Source organism: Xenopus laevis, chromosome 3S, assembly GCF_017654675.1.
Source record: "Xenopus laevis strain J_2021 chromosome 3S, Xenopus_laevis_v10.1, whole genome shotgun sequence".
NCBI classification, from domain to species: domain Eukaryota; kingdom Metazoa; phylum Chordata; class Amphibia; order Anura; family Pipidae; genus Xenopus; species Xenopus laevis.
This window is the reverse complement of record NC_054376.1, coordinates 108069600-108088355: the sequence shown is the minus strand read 5'-3', so window position 1 is coordinate 108088355 and position 18756 is coordinate 108069600. Positions and strand designations below refer to the sequence as shown.

The 18756-nt window shown below is 37.3% G+C and overlaps 1 protein-coding gene and 1 long non-coding RNA gene across 2 annotated transcripts in view; one reads left to right on the top strand and one right to left on the bottom strand.

The window, feature by feature from the left end:
* LOC108713261 (BTB/POZ domain-containing protein KCTD16) overlaps positions 1–18756 on the top strand; it is a 169086-nt gene that overhangs the window by 111983 nt on the left and 38347 nt on the right. The window lies entirely within an intron of this gene.
* LOC121402215 overlaps positions 13361–18756 on the bottom strand; it is a 28454-nt gene continuing 23058 nt past the window's right edge. The window contains exon 6 of the long non-coding RNA XR_005966695.1: positions 13361–13459. This is a non-coding gene — a long non-coding RNA (uncharacterized LOC121402215). The remainder of the gene's footprint in view (positions 13460–18756) is intronic.

Sequence of the window (18756 nt, the reverse complement as noted above, 5' to 3'; positions counted from 1 at the left end):
TATTTGCAGAAATTTCTGCTGCCTTTATACAGCAAACATTTTCATTTATCTTTATGGATTTTGGTCTTGTTTGTTTCAACAGAAATGCAACAACTTCATATGGTATCTTGCTTATGCACCTGCTGTGAGTGTCCAAATATCTTATTAATAGTAAGGAACAATTATTCCCTCGCAATAGGTTATGTTAATTACCAAAACAATAAAAACTACAAGAAATAAAATTGATCTGTTTGACATTTTCCCTGCACATTTTCTTATTGGTTTGTTATGTTTCTTATATTCACCTGCCTTACTGAGTCTTCCCTACTGCCATAATATTTTATACCCTTACGAAATATATTTCTGCCTATTGAAGTTATATGATCTGTCCAGCAGTTAGGAGCCCCACATTTAGGGGCACATTTACTTAGCTCGAGTGAAGGAATAGAGGAAAAAAACTTCGAATTTCGAATGGTTTTTTTTGGCTACTTCGACCATTGAATGGGCTACTTCCAGGGGCGTAACTACAGAGGAAGCAGACCCTGCACTTTCAGGGGGGCCCAGTAGAATAGGGGGCCCAGTGAGGCCCTAATTCATAGCCAATTTTAATATGTCTGGGTAGAACAGGCCACCTTATCAGTATTTTGGGGCCCTAAATTAAATCTGCTGTGGGGCCCAGTGACATATAGTTACGCCACTGGCTACTTCGACTAAAATCGTTCGACTATCCGACCATTCGATAGTCGAAGTACTGTCTCTTTAAGAAAAATTTAATCGTTTGATCGTTCAATCGAATGAATAGCGCTAAATCCTTCGTCTTCGACAGTCGAATATCGAGGGTTAATTAACCCTCGCTATTCGACCTTAAGTAAATTTGCCCAAAAAAGTAAGACTCCTCTTTAGGCTGGGTAGAAAGAGCCTGGCAGTGAAAATGGGAGCTGTGGCGCAAATGTGGATCTACCACTAATACACAGCTGCTTAACCACTATTATGGACCACTTCTAAAGATATAAATAATACGCAATTTTATTGAGAGTTCCTATAAAATAGGTGAACCTTGGCCTGTCTTGCTCTGCTAGTGTAAGATGAAAACTCAATATTAATATAGCTTTTGGACACATTACTCCTAAATGAATTACCCATTATCAGACTGGCATGCCAGTTTCCTGGTGCAAAGACTGTCTATGTGCACCCAGATTAAGAGAATTCCCATCAGCTTTTTCTACCATAGCCTTTATAACACATAGCACATTAATGGCTCTAGTTTAAATAATTATTGTCAAACCTGATCCTTAATGTAACATAGTAAATTAGGTTGAAAAAAAAAACACACATCCATCAAATTCAACCTTTCAACTCTATGTATAACCTGCCTAACTGCTAGTTGATCTAGAGGAAGGCCAAAAAAAACATTAGAAGCCTCTCCAATTTGCCTCAGAGGGGGAAAAATTCCTTTCTGACTCCAAAATGGCCTAGTCCCTCCCTATGAGCCATCTTCCATAGCCCTGTATTCCCTCACTTGCTAAAAAGCCATCCAACCCCTTTAAATATTTAAATAAAAACATTTAAATAAAAGCTTATGATGTTGCATGAAATGAAAATATCTCCTCTCTAACCTGCTTCCAACCTCTTGTTTTTAATAATCAATGAATTGACCCATGAAGTAAATTACCCATGAACAAGTTAATTGATAAATGGATCAGGATTAGTTTAAGACTTAAAAACAACAGATTTTGTTATAAAAAAATAATTCAATATGCTGCAGCTCTGGCACTTTCAGTCATTTCACTGCAGCCAAAAAATTTGGGAGGCGGAGTTGCCTGCCCGTTTTCATTACCTGGTGAGACTAGTAACAGACTTGGCCATGTACTGTGCCAGTAGGTTGTTGAGCACAGAGTTTGAACTGCAATTCATATCAACTGAACTTATCAGCAATGAGACATGGAATATGGTGTACGATATGTTTTAGTAATAACTGTCTGAATTAGCCCTTTAGAGGCACAGGCCTCTAGCTGGCCTTCTAGCTCTCACCACCTGCAGCTCTACAGATGTAACCCACCCCTAGTTAGGCTTGCCACCAGCCAGTATTAGACTGGCTTAGCTAGAAAAACACCAGCTAGAGCTTCTGCTTGTATTACAAATTGACCTCCCCTCCATAAAATTTTGTGCTTATTAAACCTCCCTCCCATCTCCCATGGCTTACTTCCCCTAATACTTCCATTTTCCCCGCCCTTTACATCATATACTGTTCCTGCCCATTTCTCACCCCATGACATCACCAGATTGCCCATTCCCCGCCCATGTGACATCACTAAGCAACACCTCCCGCTGCAGAAAAAATAATACAGAAAGGCAGCAACTGAAAGCACTATTTACACAAAATTAACAATTTCTACTTCTTCCACACTAGATGGAGAACCATTATACAGAGTGCAATCATGTTACTCATTTAGAAGACGGGTCGATTTATTATAAGTGTAGGTTTGACTGTGACGTTCTGCAGAATGGATGTTTTCCACAACAATGGAAAATTTAAAAACATACTGTATGATTTTAATAAAATGTATTCTTAAAGAAGAAATGTTAGCCCATAACTAATCCTCATAGTGTTTCTGGTACTTATCTGTGAGATAAAGTACGTTGAGTCTACTGTATTACATTTAAAAATAAATACAGTTATAAATAAATAACACTGTCTATATAGATATATATTTATATACAGTATATATTTATATCTTTGGTTAGAAGCACTTTAAGAAGGTAGTCTTTGATGGGTGTGATGTAAAAACAAAGAATGTTTTGCTGCCTTGATTTTCTAAACTGCTTGGAACATCGGTTGAAAACCCTGTGGAGTCTTTTCAATTTGAAGGCTGGAAAATGGCAGCACATGGAAGCTCTCTCGCAGCTGGATGTGCTGCAACACATTGCCTAGCAATGAAGGGTGACTTCTCTAATAAGCAGATATGCAGAGAGCGTGTAATGGACGTATTACAGGCAGTCAGGAATAAGTACCAGGAACTTATCATTTAATTTTGAGCTATAATTTGTGGAAAATCTACTCATTTAGTATTGGACAAGCTTTTATTTACTTGGTTTGGATTTTATAATACCTTTGGTGTCCTCTTCCTTTCAGCATTAAAACTCCAGATGGGTTACTGGTGAGCACAGCTGCTGGTTCTGGGCAGCACACTGCCGTTCATGATTGATGTTTGTGCTTGTGGATTGGCCAAGATTGGTCAAACAACATGCTGCCTCCCATGCTTGGGAATATCAAAATGTTCTAATAAACCTTGAAACGGGCCAGCTGAGCTGTTTCTATTGACTTCTTAGACTTCAGTAGAGGGAACTACTCGCAAGACTGGCATTCTGGTACCAACAAAGTTGATGTAATTTACATAAATTAATTCACTCTGTAAACAGACAATCTTCTGTTTAAAGTGAAATGCTGGTATGGCAGAACAGCCAGTGATAATTTGATTCAAGGTTTATTGCCCCAGGACAATAATCCATAGGGACCAATAAGAAAATCACTTTTAAACATGTGGCCTATATATTCTGCTAGTGCCTACTGATTAGTTGCTATGGGTTACCAGGACTGGTGTAAACCTTCCTAGCCTTCACATTTCATGCTCATAAACTTTTGCTTGTTTCTACTGTAGAATTCAGCAGAACTCCAAGCTAAGAATTCACGCTATTTTCACTGTTTGTATTGATTAAAGTTGTTAACCTTGAGATAATTAGAGCAGCTGGAATGTATATTTATTTTGATAACTTGCCCATTGTGTGAACACGTTGTTTCTTGGAGAACAGAATTATTCATTTGCTTATTTATGGAAAAAAAAAAACTTCCAAAGGAAATCATTTGATTGAAATCAGTCTTTAGAAACAAAAATCATACCAACAAAATCCCTTTGAATAAAGAGCCCTGTATAGGGCAGGAATGCCACAAATGTGTTTCCAATCTAACAGTAAATCTTGAACTGGTAGTATAAGGACAAAATGCAACAAACTTGCTAAAATTTGAGTTTTTTTTGCCATGTTCCTACTCCCTTTTGTTGCCACCAGTTCTGGCGCAACTCTGTGGGGTTATTTACTAAAATCCGAATTTTTCCGATTGATTAATAAAAAAAGTCTGACTAAAGTAGAATCCTTGATTTACCCTTATTTATCATTAAAAAAACATGAAAATTTTGGGTCGTCAAAAAATGCAAATTTTTCAGATTGTCCCGTGAAAACCTCGTCTTTTTCGGATTGTTGTGCAAAAAAAAAATCCCGAATTTTTCGGATTTGACGCTCAAAAAGTCAGAATGTATCGGGAAAAAAAGCCCAAAATGTTTGGATTGTTGTACGAAACCCAGCACAGGCAATAATATCTTCAAATAGCACTTCTGCTACTGACTTCTACAGGACCACAACAGGTTGAGTTTTTACCATTCGGACTTTAATAAATAACCCCCTTTGTGTTTCCTGTATGGAGATCTGAATTCCATATTGACAGATGCAGCTTGTTTCTCCCATGTAATAGCTTCATATGGATGGATAATGGACATTCACCTGCTCTACCTTACTTGTATATCATTCTTGACTTTCTTGAGTGTCTGTGGGTGCCAGGGGCATCCATTGTGTTGGGCTCAGCACAGCAATTAGCTGAACTAATGTAACCACTGTAGTCCTTACTCCTTGCCCTTGATAAAGGCTCTGTTTACTTAGCCATATGATTAAGTAATGTATACCCCCTTGTTCAACATGAGTACAATGAATAGGGCTTGTGCTGAGCAACCCTTTTGCCAATTGTTTCAATTGCTCAGTTAGACAGGCCGAACAGGCCGATTTAAGCTACACCATGTTTATGTAGAAAGGTAGATAATTAGCATAAGAGTATACAACTCTCTATCTTCACCCTTTGGTGTGACTGTTTTGCTAGTCTGATTTGCAGGGGGACTATCCGAACACAGCGAATCTAATTATGTACAGCACAAGGACCAACCATGGAGTAGTTTCAATGCTCTTGTTTAGAAATAACTGAAACCATGATTGCATGATTAAAACATTAGGCAAGTAGTATTCATTGCAATTGGGATTTACTGCCCCTCAAATATCGCTAATATGTCACTGTATGCTGTCATATTTTATTTACCTATTTAATAGTACATAACAACTTCATGCATATTCTAGATATTTTTCAAATCTATATCGGAAGGCTTAAAATACAGGCCCTACCCTACTCATTGTGAATGGAGGTAACCACAACGCCGCCGCCGTCTCGTTTTTGAGGCGCCCGTTTTTTTGACACCGACGCACGTTTTTGACGCCGGCGCCCGTTTTGGCGAAAAAAATTTTTTACGCTGGCGAATTTTTTTGCCCGAATTTTCGTGGGCGTTTCACGAATTTATTCGCTGGCGGCGAATCGCGCAAATTCGCCACAAATTCGCGCCTGCCGAATAAATTCGCCCATCACTAATCAGTCCTGTTTGTGTCTTCAGATGTACAGCAACTGAGATGGAGTATTAATATTCTGTTAGTATATGTCATTTAACAATAAGCTGCAAATGTTAAAGTGCCTGTCATTTGTTATTACTGTATATACTTTATATTATACTTTTTGAACTAGGTTCCAAAATGAGTTATTAACTTATTTCTTCCAATCTGCGCATTTTGCTTTCTCAAATGATTACAGATTGCTCCAGATGCAGAGGCCATGGCTCATGTAATTGTATAATAGGCACGTACATCACTCTGATATAATCAAGAAAACACCTGTTTGGTTCGGAGCTGCCAGTTTTCCTGTCACCGGCAGTTTTGGGGAATTGGTGAGCAGAATGAATAGGTTTGAGGAGGACTGTTGCTAATGGGATAAAGTATACAGTGCCATACCTGGTTAACATGTATCGGATAAAATTCGGATAAAACAAAATGCAGCAGGAGCTTCTCGTATGCTTCTCACTATGATATGGAAAGTATCTCATTTCTCCTTATAGAAAATAAACTGCTTCGAATATTACAACATTAAAAACAGTTGTAAAACATACTTGTATGTTTGTATACCAGTGCAAGGTCTTATGAAATTAAGGTCCATATTTGGCCTAGTAACCCATAGCAACCAATCAGAGCTTTGCTTTCAAATGGGTTAACTAATAAATGCAAATTCATTAGTATGGACTACTTGACCTGGTGTAAATTATGTAGGTTTTATTATATTACACCCATTATGCTGTACAAAAAGGTGTTTTGAAAGTTGTCTAGACCCTTCCTCAGCAGCTCGAGCCTGTGGCCATTTGTCATATAAAAAAAATATATCAAATAATCTGCTACTGAAGAAGGGTCTAGACAACATTGAACAAGGCACCCCGTGCTGTTGATTTGCACACTAAAGGCTCGTGTAAGTTCTCCTATGTAGTATGATGCACTTAGTTGATATGGTTCAGCTCCACTTCTGTTCCCATTATACAATAAGATGAATAGCCACAAATAAACTGCCAGGCTGACTAATGCATTGCTATTCTAATGGAAGTGTGAAATTCTGGGATGGAATCTATGAAGCATAAGAATGATATAAATGACTGTATATTCTATGGTCATTGCAATCACCAGACCATTTCCCAGTTGAACATGTGTATGATACTCTTCAGCATTGAATGAGATGTTATTTTCCACCTTCAGCAACAGAATATCAGTGAAAGGAAGTTTTGTTGATGCCTGGCCTTGTATCCCCCCAACAGGGTTTTAGATGAGTGTGACTCAAAAGAAATAGTAATAATCATTAAAATGGCAGAATGCTGCTGATCCATTTCAATGGAGTGACATGGTGATGGAAACGTTGAGTCAAATATATAGATCATGTTTGCTCTATCTGTTATGGATGTGTTGTTTGTTCGGTAAATCCAGCTATCTATCTACTTTATTCTGTTGTATCTATCTTTATTTATTTACTCTGTCTATCATTCACCTATCTACTGTATCAATCTATCTATCTATCTATCTATCTATCTATCTATCTATCTATCTATCTATCTATCTATCTATCTATCTCTCTTACTAGTATCTATCTATTCAATCTATCTATCTATCTATCTATCTATCTATCTATCTATCTATCTATCTATCTATCTATCTATCTATCTATCTATCATCTATCTATCTATCTATCTATCTATCATCTATCTATATGTCTGTCTGTCTGTCTATCTATCTATCTACCGATCTCTCTTTCTAGTATATTTCTATCTATCTATCTATCTATCTATCTATCTATCTATCTATCTATCTTTCATCTATTTATCTATCTATCAATCAATGTTTGTTCGGTAAATCCAGCTATCTATCTATCTACTCTATTCTGTTGTATCTATCTTTATTTATTTACTCTGTCTATCATTCACCTATCTACTGTATCTATCTATCTATCTATCTATCTATCTATCTATCTATCTATCTATCTATCTATCTATCTATCTATCTAGCGATCACTATTTATATTATCTCTCTATCTATCTCTCTATCTCTCTATCTATCTATCTATCTATCTATCTATCTATCTATCTATCTATCTATCTATCTTTCATCTATTTATCTATATATCAATCTAGCTATCTTTTATTTGTTTATTCTACTATCTATCTATCTATCTATCTATCTATCTATCAGTCTGTCTGTCTGTCTGTCTGTCTGTCTGTCTGTCTGTCTCTCTCTCTCTCTCTCTCTCTCTATCTATCTATCTATCTATCTATCTATCTATCTATCTATCTATCTATCTATCTATCTATCTATCATTCATTCATCTATCATCTATCTATCATTCATCTATCATCTATCTATGCATTTGTTGTACTGTATCTTGAGTGTCACATGACAAGGGCAAGTGCCGATTCAGAGTATATTTACAGACTGCAGTTTCACACTTATTTGCACTCACTGCAGGACAGGACTTCTAATCAGCATATGTGAAGCTAGCAGTAACATCTAGCAGTAACATGGATTTCAAGCAGGGAGAGAACAAACTGCAACGAAAACTTCTCTCTGATATGCAAATTGTTAACCCCTTTTCTACATTATGATTTGTCTTGCTTTCCATTTCTCATGTTTAGCTCAATATATCCCCTCCCCTGACACTAAAAAAATAAAAAGGGGATTTTTAAATGCATTTGACAAGTCAGTAAACTGCCCAAGTAAACTATGTGAGTGTCAAACAGCGGTTATTAGTTGGGAAGTTTTGAATGACAGCAAACAGTGTGATTTTATATCCGCACAACTGATTGCAGGCAACTTATTGCTTTTGACTTTAGACTTTTTTGGCTTTTTTAAAATGTGCCAGAATTTGTCAGAATTGATGTAACTGAATTGCGCAATCGAAGGCAATTCTTTTCTATCAGGCAGGAGTTATAACACCTGATCGATCTGACAAGTTCCCGAAAAGCATTGCCTTAATGCTTGCTGAATTAGTAGAGATAACATTCACTATTAATTGGTAGTACTGCTTTGTAAACCAGAGCCTAAATTAGTATATCTTGTTTGGGCTATCACCTAGGTTGGATCACATGGGGTTATCAAGCTTTCACAGGGAGGGTTTGCAGCGAGAAATTTGACCAATGCATATTTAATGGGGTGAAGTATGCTTTCTTCACCCTAAGAGCTATTCACAATTTATTGCCTAATATCCAGCAACTGACACAAAGCAAACGTTTAAAATGGAAACACCGACATGTACTATACACATATGGAATATGTTGCATACCTCACCTATTATTACTCTGGTCTCAGACCTCATGGCTGCAGTATTTCATAGATCATCAGCAAAGGTGTTGGCAGATGAGTTGTTCACAACTCCTTTTCTAATCAGGATAACTAGACAGGGAATATATACTGAGACTGCTGATTGCCATGGAAACTCATGCATTTTACTTTTTCGAATTAATTATTCATAGCTGAAAACCACAATAAACAGATAAAGAACCTAAAGAAGAACTCTACCCTAAAAACAAATCTGGCTAGAAATGCCACATTTTATATACTGAAATTACTACATTAGCCTAAAACAGTGATCCCCAACCAGTGGCTCCTGAGCAACATGTGGCTCGCCAACCCCTTGGATGTTGCTCCCAGTGGCCTAAAAAGCAGGTGCTTATTTTTGAATTCCTGGCTTGTACTGCCAAACAGAATCTGCTTTAGGCTGCCAGTCCACATAGGGGCTACCAAATAGCTGATCACAGTCCATTTTTGGCACCCCCAGGAACTTTTTCATGTTTGTGTTGCTCTCCAACTCTTTTTTGAATGTGGCTCACGGGTAAAAAAGGTTGGGAACCCCTGGCCTAAAGGTTCAACTGGTTCAGAAACTAAGCCTTCAACATAATTACATAAGTTTCCCATCTTGGATTTTTTTTTAGGAATGTCTGTAGCATGCACATTCTCAGTGGGCTTTGAGTAGCTGTTGAGAAGATAAACTTAGGGGTCAGCAAAGAATATGGAAACAGAGCTGACCGGCACTCGAACGGATCCACAGGACCAAAGGTGTTCAGTTAAAAAATTATTTTATTTGTAGAAAAAGTAAAAATATAGCTGCATCTCCATAAATATAGCTGCATCTGCATGCCCATGACTAAGCACCCTGTAGGGGTGCGAAATGCGTAGGGTGGATGGAAATGCAGCTATATTTTACATTTTTCTACAAATAAAAACATTTTTTAACTGAACACTTTTGGTCCTGTGGATCAGTTCGAGTGTAAGCTCTGATTCCATATTCTTTGCTGTACCGCTCCCTAAAGTTGGGGGTCTGGGGCTGGTACACCCGGACCACTTTCACTGTTTGGTGAGTCACTTTACATTTCATTCTGGGGCACCTTGTTCTCCTCTAACTATTTAAATCTAAAGTTAGGGATCGTCACAAATCATCGAGCAAAAAATTAGGTTTGTCGGTTATAAAAGCTGATGCCACAGGGCTGATTATTAAATAATGATGCTAAATGTACAGTTTTCAGAGCTGCCATGTAATGAGAATCTAAATTAATTACTAATCAGTCTTGTTTTGTTATATTTAGATACACAGGGGCACATTTACTAGGCTCGAGTGAAGGATTCGAATGAAAAGTATTTTTTTGGGTACTTCGACCATTGAATAGGCTACTACGATCTTCGACTTCGATTCGAACAATTCGAACTAAAAATCGTTCGACTATTCGACCATTCGATAGTCGAAGTACTGTCTCTTTAAAAAGACTTAGACTACATTCTTCGGTAGTTTAAACCTACCAAGATACAATGTTAGCCTATCGGGACCTTCCCCAACACGTTCCTAACCTTTTTTTGATTGTAGAAAAATCATTCCATCGATCACTTAAAATCGTTCGATTCAAAGGATTTTATCGTTTGATCGAACGATTTTTACTTTGATCGATCAGTCGAAGGATTTGCGCTAAATCCTTCGAATCCAATATTTGAATACCAAGGATTTCAATTCGAGGGGCGAATTCGAGGGTTTATTAACCCTCGATATTCAACCCTTGATAAATGTGCCCCACAGTATACATCCCTAAATAAGGTAATGGACAGCAGCACAGAGCATGTGTTAGCTGAAAAGAAGATGGGGCTACTGGAGGGATTTTTAGTCACAGATCTTTACTGCTAAAGGGCTGTGGTTGCCTTGGCCTGGTGTAGAAGCCCAAAACATAAAGTACAATATACTTGATCAAACTTTAGGTTTTTTTAATGGTTGATTTCTGCAGGAAATTCCCAGTCATTTGATTTGAGATTTACTCGGGCAGGATCCGATATTATAAAAATAGATAAAATGTGGTTTTTTTCCAAAAAAATAAATTAAAGTAAAGATTGAGAAAAATAGATAAAATTGTTAAAGATTGATAGGACGGAATGCTCCATAACTATCATTAGTTATCATTTATCATTGGCCCCTCAGTTTTAAGAAATCATTTATAGATAGCAGCATGTGACAAAGAAAGTCATTTGGGAGTGATATGATACTTAAAAAAAGCAAGCCTTGGCCAAAGAAAATGACAACCAATCATTAAAAACAGTTGTCAATGATTACTAGTAAATACATGCAACAATAACTAGTGCTAAGGATGTCACCATTAATTATACTCAAGGATTTACAAAGAGGCAGAAATTAAATGAATTCAATTATTTGGTGCTTGATTGGAAAAGGATGTTTTTTCTCTTTTGCAAAATGAAAGTAAATGTAATTCACGTACATACAGTATATATGTAATGTTGTGTTACAAATAAATACATTTCATTCACAAGAAACAAGTGTTTGATCCTTTATCGTTTTGTATAAAATACATTGATCTTGCACTTCTGCCCCATACAGAATCGTGTGCGGATACCAACAGCATTTATATATCACTTCAGATGATGTCACTTCCAGTTTGTAGCAGCAGCACTTCCTGTTTAATGGTAGTCAGCAGGTTATAGGCAGTTGTTGATCAGCTCAGGTAGCAGGTCCAAGTGTAGGGTCTGGGCTGGGGCTGGGATTCAAAAATAGTTTTTTTTGCAGGACTCTATTTGAGAAGACATTTGTATAAAGACTAACTTGTAACTTGTAAGACAGGTATGTCTATTTTTAACTCTCCAAACCTTTAATCTTTAATAGCAGCATTCTCCCTGCATGTTACCCTAATCATACAACTAGGGATGCACCGAACCCACTATTTGGCATTCCCGAATCCTTGGTGAAAAATTCGGCCGAATACTGAACCAAATCCTAATTTGCATATGCAAATTAGGGCCAGGAAAGGAAAAAGTCGAAATGATTCTTCTTTTGTGAGGAAAAGTCACATGATTTCCCTACCTGCCCCTAATTTACATATGCAAATTAGGATTCGGTTCAGCCAGGCACAAGGATTCGTCCGAATCTGAATCCTGCTGAAAAGGCCGAATCCTGAACCGAATCCCTACATACAACATAGATATTTATAACTATAGGTCCCTTGATGAAATTAATGGCTGACAGATCTATTGATTAATATTGGGGCATGCATAAATTACGTGTAGCCATAGCAAATGTAACTAAATCTGACCTGAATTAAGCCCATAACTAGATTAATTCAAAGCTTTCACAGTGCACAGGGAAATACATTTTTTTTCTCTCTTCTGCATTATCTCACTGGGCGTATTTAGCAGCCAGAAATGCTATAGATACCCTCATGGATTAGACCCAAAGAATAACACAGTGAAAGACCTCACAGGAAGAGGTAAATAGCCTTGACAGTAGGTAGTGGTAAATGATCTTGACAGAGTATAATTTGCTTCTCACTATAGCTGTGATCACACATCAGCCTTTAAATGAAACTAACGAAATCATCATACTGTGTGAGCAAATGCCAAGCCGTTGGTTATTTATTTATTTATTTTTGTTTTATCAGATGCTCATGCTTGATATTGAGCTTGAAGACTGCTCATATGTAACAATTAAAATCTGTATGTGGCAAAACATCAGATTCAATTTACAGTAGTAGCAACAACTAGAAGTAAAAAAAAGGACGTACCTTCAATTCTACAACTGCCAAGGGCACAGCACTGCTGCCAATCACTTCTAAACACTTGACTTCAACCTACTAATCATTAATTGGATTGTCACATTGATTCGTCAGGCGCCAGTTTATATATAGGGTTGATGGAGTGGTACCACAGATGTTTTAGAAGGGAGATGGTGTAAGAATTATTAAGACAGTATATGTTTGTTTATCAGTATAGCATGAATAACTATAGTAGGTGATTGTTGAGTGGTTTCCATCTTATTTGGTTTCTGCATATTAATCATTTGTTATTTACATTCAGGGTTAGACTGGGGGGCCTGGGCCCACCGGGGCTGCTGCTTTGGGGCCCCCAACTCAGCTTAAGAATGAACTCTGGAGACCCACAGCAAATTCAGTGTAGTTTATTTCTTACAACATGTTTCGGATATAAATATCCTTCATCAGGTGCTTGAAGGATACTTATATCCGAAACATGTTGTGAGAAATAAATTACACTGAATTTGCTGTGGGTCTCCAGAGTTCATTCTTAAGCTGATTTGGAAGTTTTGTGGCTGGACGGGGCCACTACTCTGTTGAGGACACCCTGAAACATATGGAGTGAGGGACCACCAAAAATTTCTATGGATTTGTGGAACCCCCAACTCCCCCACCCCAGAAGCAAAGACACCTCAGACCCCCCCCCATGCAGCAACCCCTCCCCCCCCCCGTGCCTACTTTTTTTCCTGCTTGCGGCGGCAACTGTGGGCCAGAAGAGAGTTCAGGGAACAGTGCTAATTGCGGGTCTGGGCCGGCGGCCCACCAGGTTTTTTCCCGGTGTCCCGCAAGCCCAGTCTGACCCTGCTTACATTTTCATAAAGCATATACTGTACCTGTATTATATTTTCTTTTATTACTTGTATTTTTCTTGAGTGTCTCTCCTATTCATCTTCCAGATAGTTAGGTTCTTTGGCATCCTAGCAACCAGATAATGTTTAAAAATCCATACTAGCGAGCTGCAGAAAAGAAAAAGTTCTTAATGATTCATACAGTAAATTATGAATAGTAAAAAAAAAAGTACAACTGTAAATTGTCTCAGAATAGACTCATTTATGACCACAAGTGCAAGTGTGGCACACTTAAATGGACACAGAGTTGTGTGTGTATCAACACCATTGATAAAAGGTACCTGGGCCCAAACATCCTCTAGGGTATTGTGTACTTGTGGCAGAGCCAGTGCACCCACCAGTGTAAGCACTGACACATGGGGATTACCACTGCTCTGGATGTGATAGTAGTTCCAAAGTCCTTTTGGAAAGTGCATGTTAATGCCATTATTAACCGCAGACATAGCGCAGGAAGTGGTGCAAACCCCACTCAAACCATTCTGCGTTCAATTTATGCATGATTCTTGTAAACAAACCCGTTTTGGTGCATTCTGTGCAATTGCATAAATGCTTGTGGTCAATGAAGCTGGTGCCCAAACGTGCAGTGAAATACCCCTCTTTAAGAGATATAGTTCACAAATTCAACTGGTTTTTCTCAGTTGAACAATTAATTATTTGAAAAATGTTTTTTTTTTACTGCACATAACAATAAAAACGGTCTTTTTCACTGCAGCCGTTCTGCGGCAGTTTCTGTAGAAACCATCAATCTTAGAACTTTTGTTTCTCTAGCATGGAAATAACACTAAAGAATGCGATATTTATAAGGGAATCATTTGAGCAATTCTGGCAGTGGGGCTCAGCTGTCTCCTAAATGAAATGAAAATATCTTTATGTTAATCTCTTAAAAGTAATTATGCTGCTTATTATGCTGATAAGTCAAACCACGAAGATCATATGATTAATGATGGTTTAAATTATATTTTAGATAATTCTTTTCTTGAACTTGGTGGATACTCATTACTGTCTCCATTTTTGAGACAGTGTTAGTGTTTTTAGAGATGGGGTGACAACATGGGGAAATCCTAGTGTCTGGTTTTCAGTTTGGTTTAAGGAAATTTACACTATTTTTCCATTGAATTGAAGTACTTAAAGGGGCAGATTTATCAAAGGTCGAATTTCGAGGGTTATAAAAACCCTCGAATTCAACCCTCGAAGTAAAATCCTTCAAATTCGAATATCGAATTCGAAGGATTTTAGCGCAAAAAACGAACGAACGATTCGAACGATTTTAAGTGCTTGATTGAAGGATTTTTATTCGACCAAAAAAAACTTAGAAAAGTGCTGGGGAAGGTCCCCATAGGCTAACATTGGACTTTGGTAGGTTTAAAGTGGCGAAGGATGAAGTCGAAGTTTTTTTTAAGAGACAGTACTTCGATTATCGAATGGTCGAACGGCCGAACGATTTTTACTTTGAATCATTTGAATCATTCGATTGGATCGAATTTGACCAATTCGATGGCTCGAAGTACCCAAAAAATGACTTCGAAATTCGAATATTGTTTTCATTCGAATTATTCACTCGAGTTTAGTAAATCTGCCCCAAAGTGTTGTACTTTCCTGGGGCCATCCTTAGATGATCACAGTGTCATGTTATAGTAGACAAGGTTACAAGTCTTAATTATCACTTTAAATTGCTTTAACTTTTATTCATTGGTTACTTAGTATGATAAAACCACTATAGTATGGTGCTTTTCATGTGTGGGCAGATTTAGATTTGTACCATACATAATTCTTTCAAATGTTACCAGATTGTTCTATGTCGGTCTAATCTGCTCCCACCCTCCATCATGGTATGAGACATACTTTCACATGTTTTTTATTTTATTCATTTCTAGGGATGCACCAAATCCACTATTCTGAATTTGACTGAACCCTTGAATCCTTTGTGAAAGATTCAGCTGAATACTGAACTAAATCTGAATCCTAATTTGCATATGCAAGTCAGTGAGGGGGGGGGAAAGTGTGTGGCAACATTTTTTTCTTCGGTTCCGGTTTGGCCAGGCACAAGGATTCGGACGAATCGGAATCCTGCTAAAAATGGCCGGAATAAAGAACCGAATCCTGGATTCGGTGCATCCCTATTAATATCTCCTTCCATAGGGGCAAAGTTTAATCTGGGCTCTTATATATATTTGAAAGATTTGATACGTGGAGTAAAGTAAGGTGGCAGTAACATGGGGCTACTTTGCATAGAGGGAAGAATGGATGGTGCAAAATACTGCAAGAATAAAAAGGCCAGAGGCTTAAAGGTATGGCTCACTTTAAGGTAACTTTAAGTATGTTGTAGAATGGCTGATTCTAAGCAACTTTTCAATTGGCCTTTGCTTTTTATATAATTTTTACATTATTTGCTATCAAAGCTATCAAATGGGGGTCATTGACCCCAACTAAAAACAAATGCCCTGTAAGACTGCAATGTTATTGTTAATTTTTATCACTAATCTATGAATACCCTCTCCTATTAATATCCCATATCATATTCAAATCAGTGCATGGCTGCTTGGGTAATTTGGGCCTTAGTAAACAGAAATTGCAAACTGGAGAGCTTCTGAATAAAATGTTTGATAATAAAAAAAACACAGATTCTAAAACTCTCTACATCATACTAAAAATGTATTTAAAGGTGAACAACCCCTTCACCCTTCACCAGTCAAAAGCTTTGATCTTAGTACAATTAAAAATCGGTGACACTATTTGGAAATCAACGTATACAAGCCTCTCCTGAATAAACTGGAGCAAAACTGCATTAAAGAATGGACCAAAATCTCCCTCAAACAGTATTTATACAGGTAAGGTAGAAAACCCGTTATCCAGAAAGCTCCAAACTACAGGAAGATGTGTACCCATTTTATCCAAATAATCAACATTTTTTTTAAAAATGATTCCTTTTTTCTCTGTAATAACAAAACAGTACCTTGTACTGGATCCAATGTATATAATTAATCCTTATGGAAAGCAAAATCAGCCTTTTAGGTGTTTAATTAATTTTCTAGTAGAATTAAGGTATGAATTACAGAAAGATCACCTATACAGAAAACTGCAGGTCCTAAACATTCTGGATAACAGGTCCCATACCTGTACGTCAAGGGTGGCTCAACAAAATATTGCAGACTAAACACAGATTACAGCAAGCAGTGACCCAGCCAGCAAAGTCACAATGTCGCAATTTCAGTGCTTCAAAATAAAAATACCACTGGGAGAAATAATTTCATTGTAGGATTTGTAAAAATAACCAAATTGGTCAGGGGTGTGAATACTTTAGCACTGTACCAAGTTAACTATCAGTTCTGCCAGTCAGGATATCTGTTGGAATGCTGATTAGATGTTATGTATTGTATAGCTATGGAATAAAGCAATCAGAATTATAAATGGTGCAGAAAGAAAATCTATAAGTATAAAAATAGGAATTGATTGCCATTCACAGTTATGCCGCCTGTTTGGTTTAACAATGGCGCTCGCACTGAATGCATTCTGCTAGCACAGGGTTAAGGTAATGTGAAATCATTTGAGGTCAGGTAGATGTTTATCCTAACCCCTGCCAACCCTCAGTACAAACCTTACTAATTGCAATACACCTATGCGTTTAACCACTTTAACATGTTTCTTGTTTGATAGATCTGCCCTTTAATGGTCTTTCCTTTCGTTTCCTTATTATCAGGCACAGAATGGGTTCTTTGAAGAGCTTAATGTGATGGCTGAACTGTCTTAACCTCAATAACTGCTTGATACCGGAATAGTCAAAGCTTGTTGAATGTCATTAAATGCATCAACTCTGCCTTCTAAAAATAATGTAGACGAACAAGGCAAGAAGGTGATTACAGGGGAGGGATTGAGGTCAGAAAGGGAAAGAAAATGGCAATTGCTGCAAAATAGATGTATTACCACAGGAATTACAATGAAGGAACATTATTTATTACTGGAATTCCCTGTCAGATATATGCAAACAATGTATTTTCCATTATCCTTTTACTCATTGTTGAGATAAATAATGTTTAATACATATCAATGCAAGAATGTTCTTGTTCACGGCAGCAGTTTTAAAGACAAACCATCAATCATTGAACCTTTGTTTTCTGAACATACTGTATATGGATTTGGCTCTATAGAATGAGTTATATACGAGAGAATGATCTGAGCAATGCATTCATTGGGGCACAGCTGTCGTCTAAGTAAAATGCAAATATCTATATCGGTGAATCTATTATAATTAATTATGCTCATAATTGCAAGTCAAAAGATGAATGATGGTCTTCAACTTGTTGGCAACAGTCTCTGTTTTTCTTAAAGGAGTATTAATGCTTAACTAAAGAAGTAGGGTAGAAATGTTGCACATTTAGCTTTTGGAATCTGTATGAGCCCAAGGCAACTACAGCCCTTTAGCAGTAAAGCTCTGTGCCTCCAAAGATGCCTCAGTAGCTCCCCATCTTCTTTTTCTACTGATTCAATTCAGATTATTGGTAAATTGCAGCACATAAATCAGCACACTTAGGGGCCCATTTAGTTTGCTCGAGTGAAGGAATAAATTAAAAAAAACTTCAAATTTCAAATGGCTACTTCGACCTTCGACTACGACTTCGAATCGAACGATTCGAACTAAAAATCGTTCTAATATTCAACCATTCGATAGTCGAAGTACTGTCTCTTTAAGAAAAACTTCGACCCCCTACTCTGCCACCTAAAACCTACCGTTGCTTTCTAACAATTTTTAGGTCGAAGAAAAATCGGACGATTCAAAGGATTTAATCGTTCGATCGAACGATTTTTCGTTTGTTCGATCAAACTATTTGCGGTAAATCCTTTGACTTCGATATTCGAAGTCGAAGGATTTACATTCAGCAGTCAAATATGGAGGGTTAATTAACCCTCCATATTTGACCATATGTAAATCTGCCCCTTAGCATCATAATTTAACATTTAGCCCTGTAACATCAGCATATATGACTTCATTTTCTGCTTGATGATTTCTGACCAACCCTAAGCTTAGCTCCTCAACAGCTGCTCAGAGCCCACTGATTTCTAACAAAATCCAAAATGGGAAACTCATGTGACAACTTTGAAGGTCTTTATCATTATGACTATAGAGATGTTGAACCTTTAGGCTGGTCAATAAGATCAGTATATAAAGTATGGTATTTCTAGCCATATTCATTTTTAGGCTTTAGTTCTCCTGATGGGAAATGGGATAACAACGTGAGGGAATCCTTGTTTAGATGCTGTGTGACTGCCACTTTGTTTTTGGAAGTCATATTTACACTATGTTTGCATTGGATTAGGTACTCAAAGGGGGTTATTTACTAAACTCTGAATGCAAAAATCACGAAAAAATCATGATTTATTTTTATAAAATTTGACTTTTAAAAAAATCA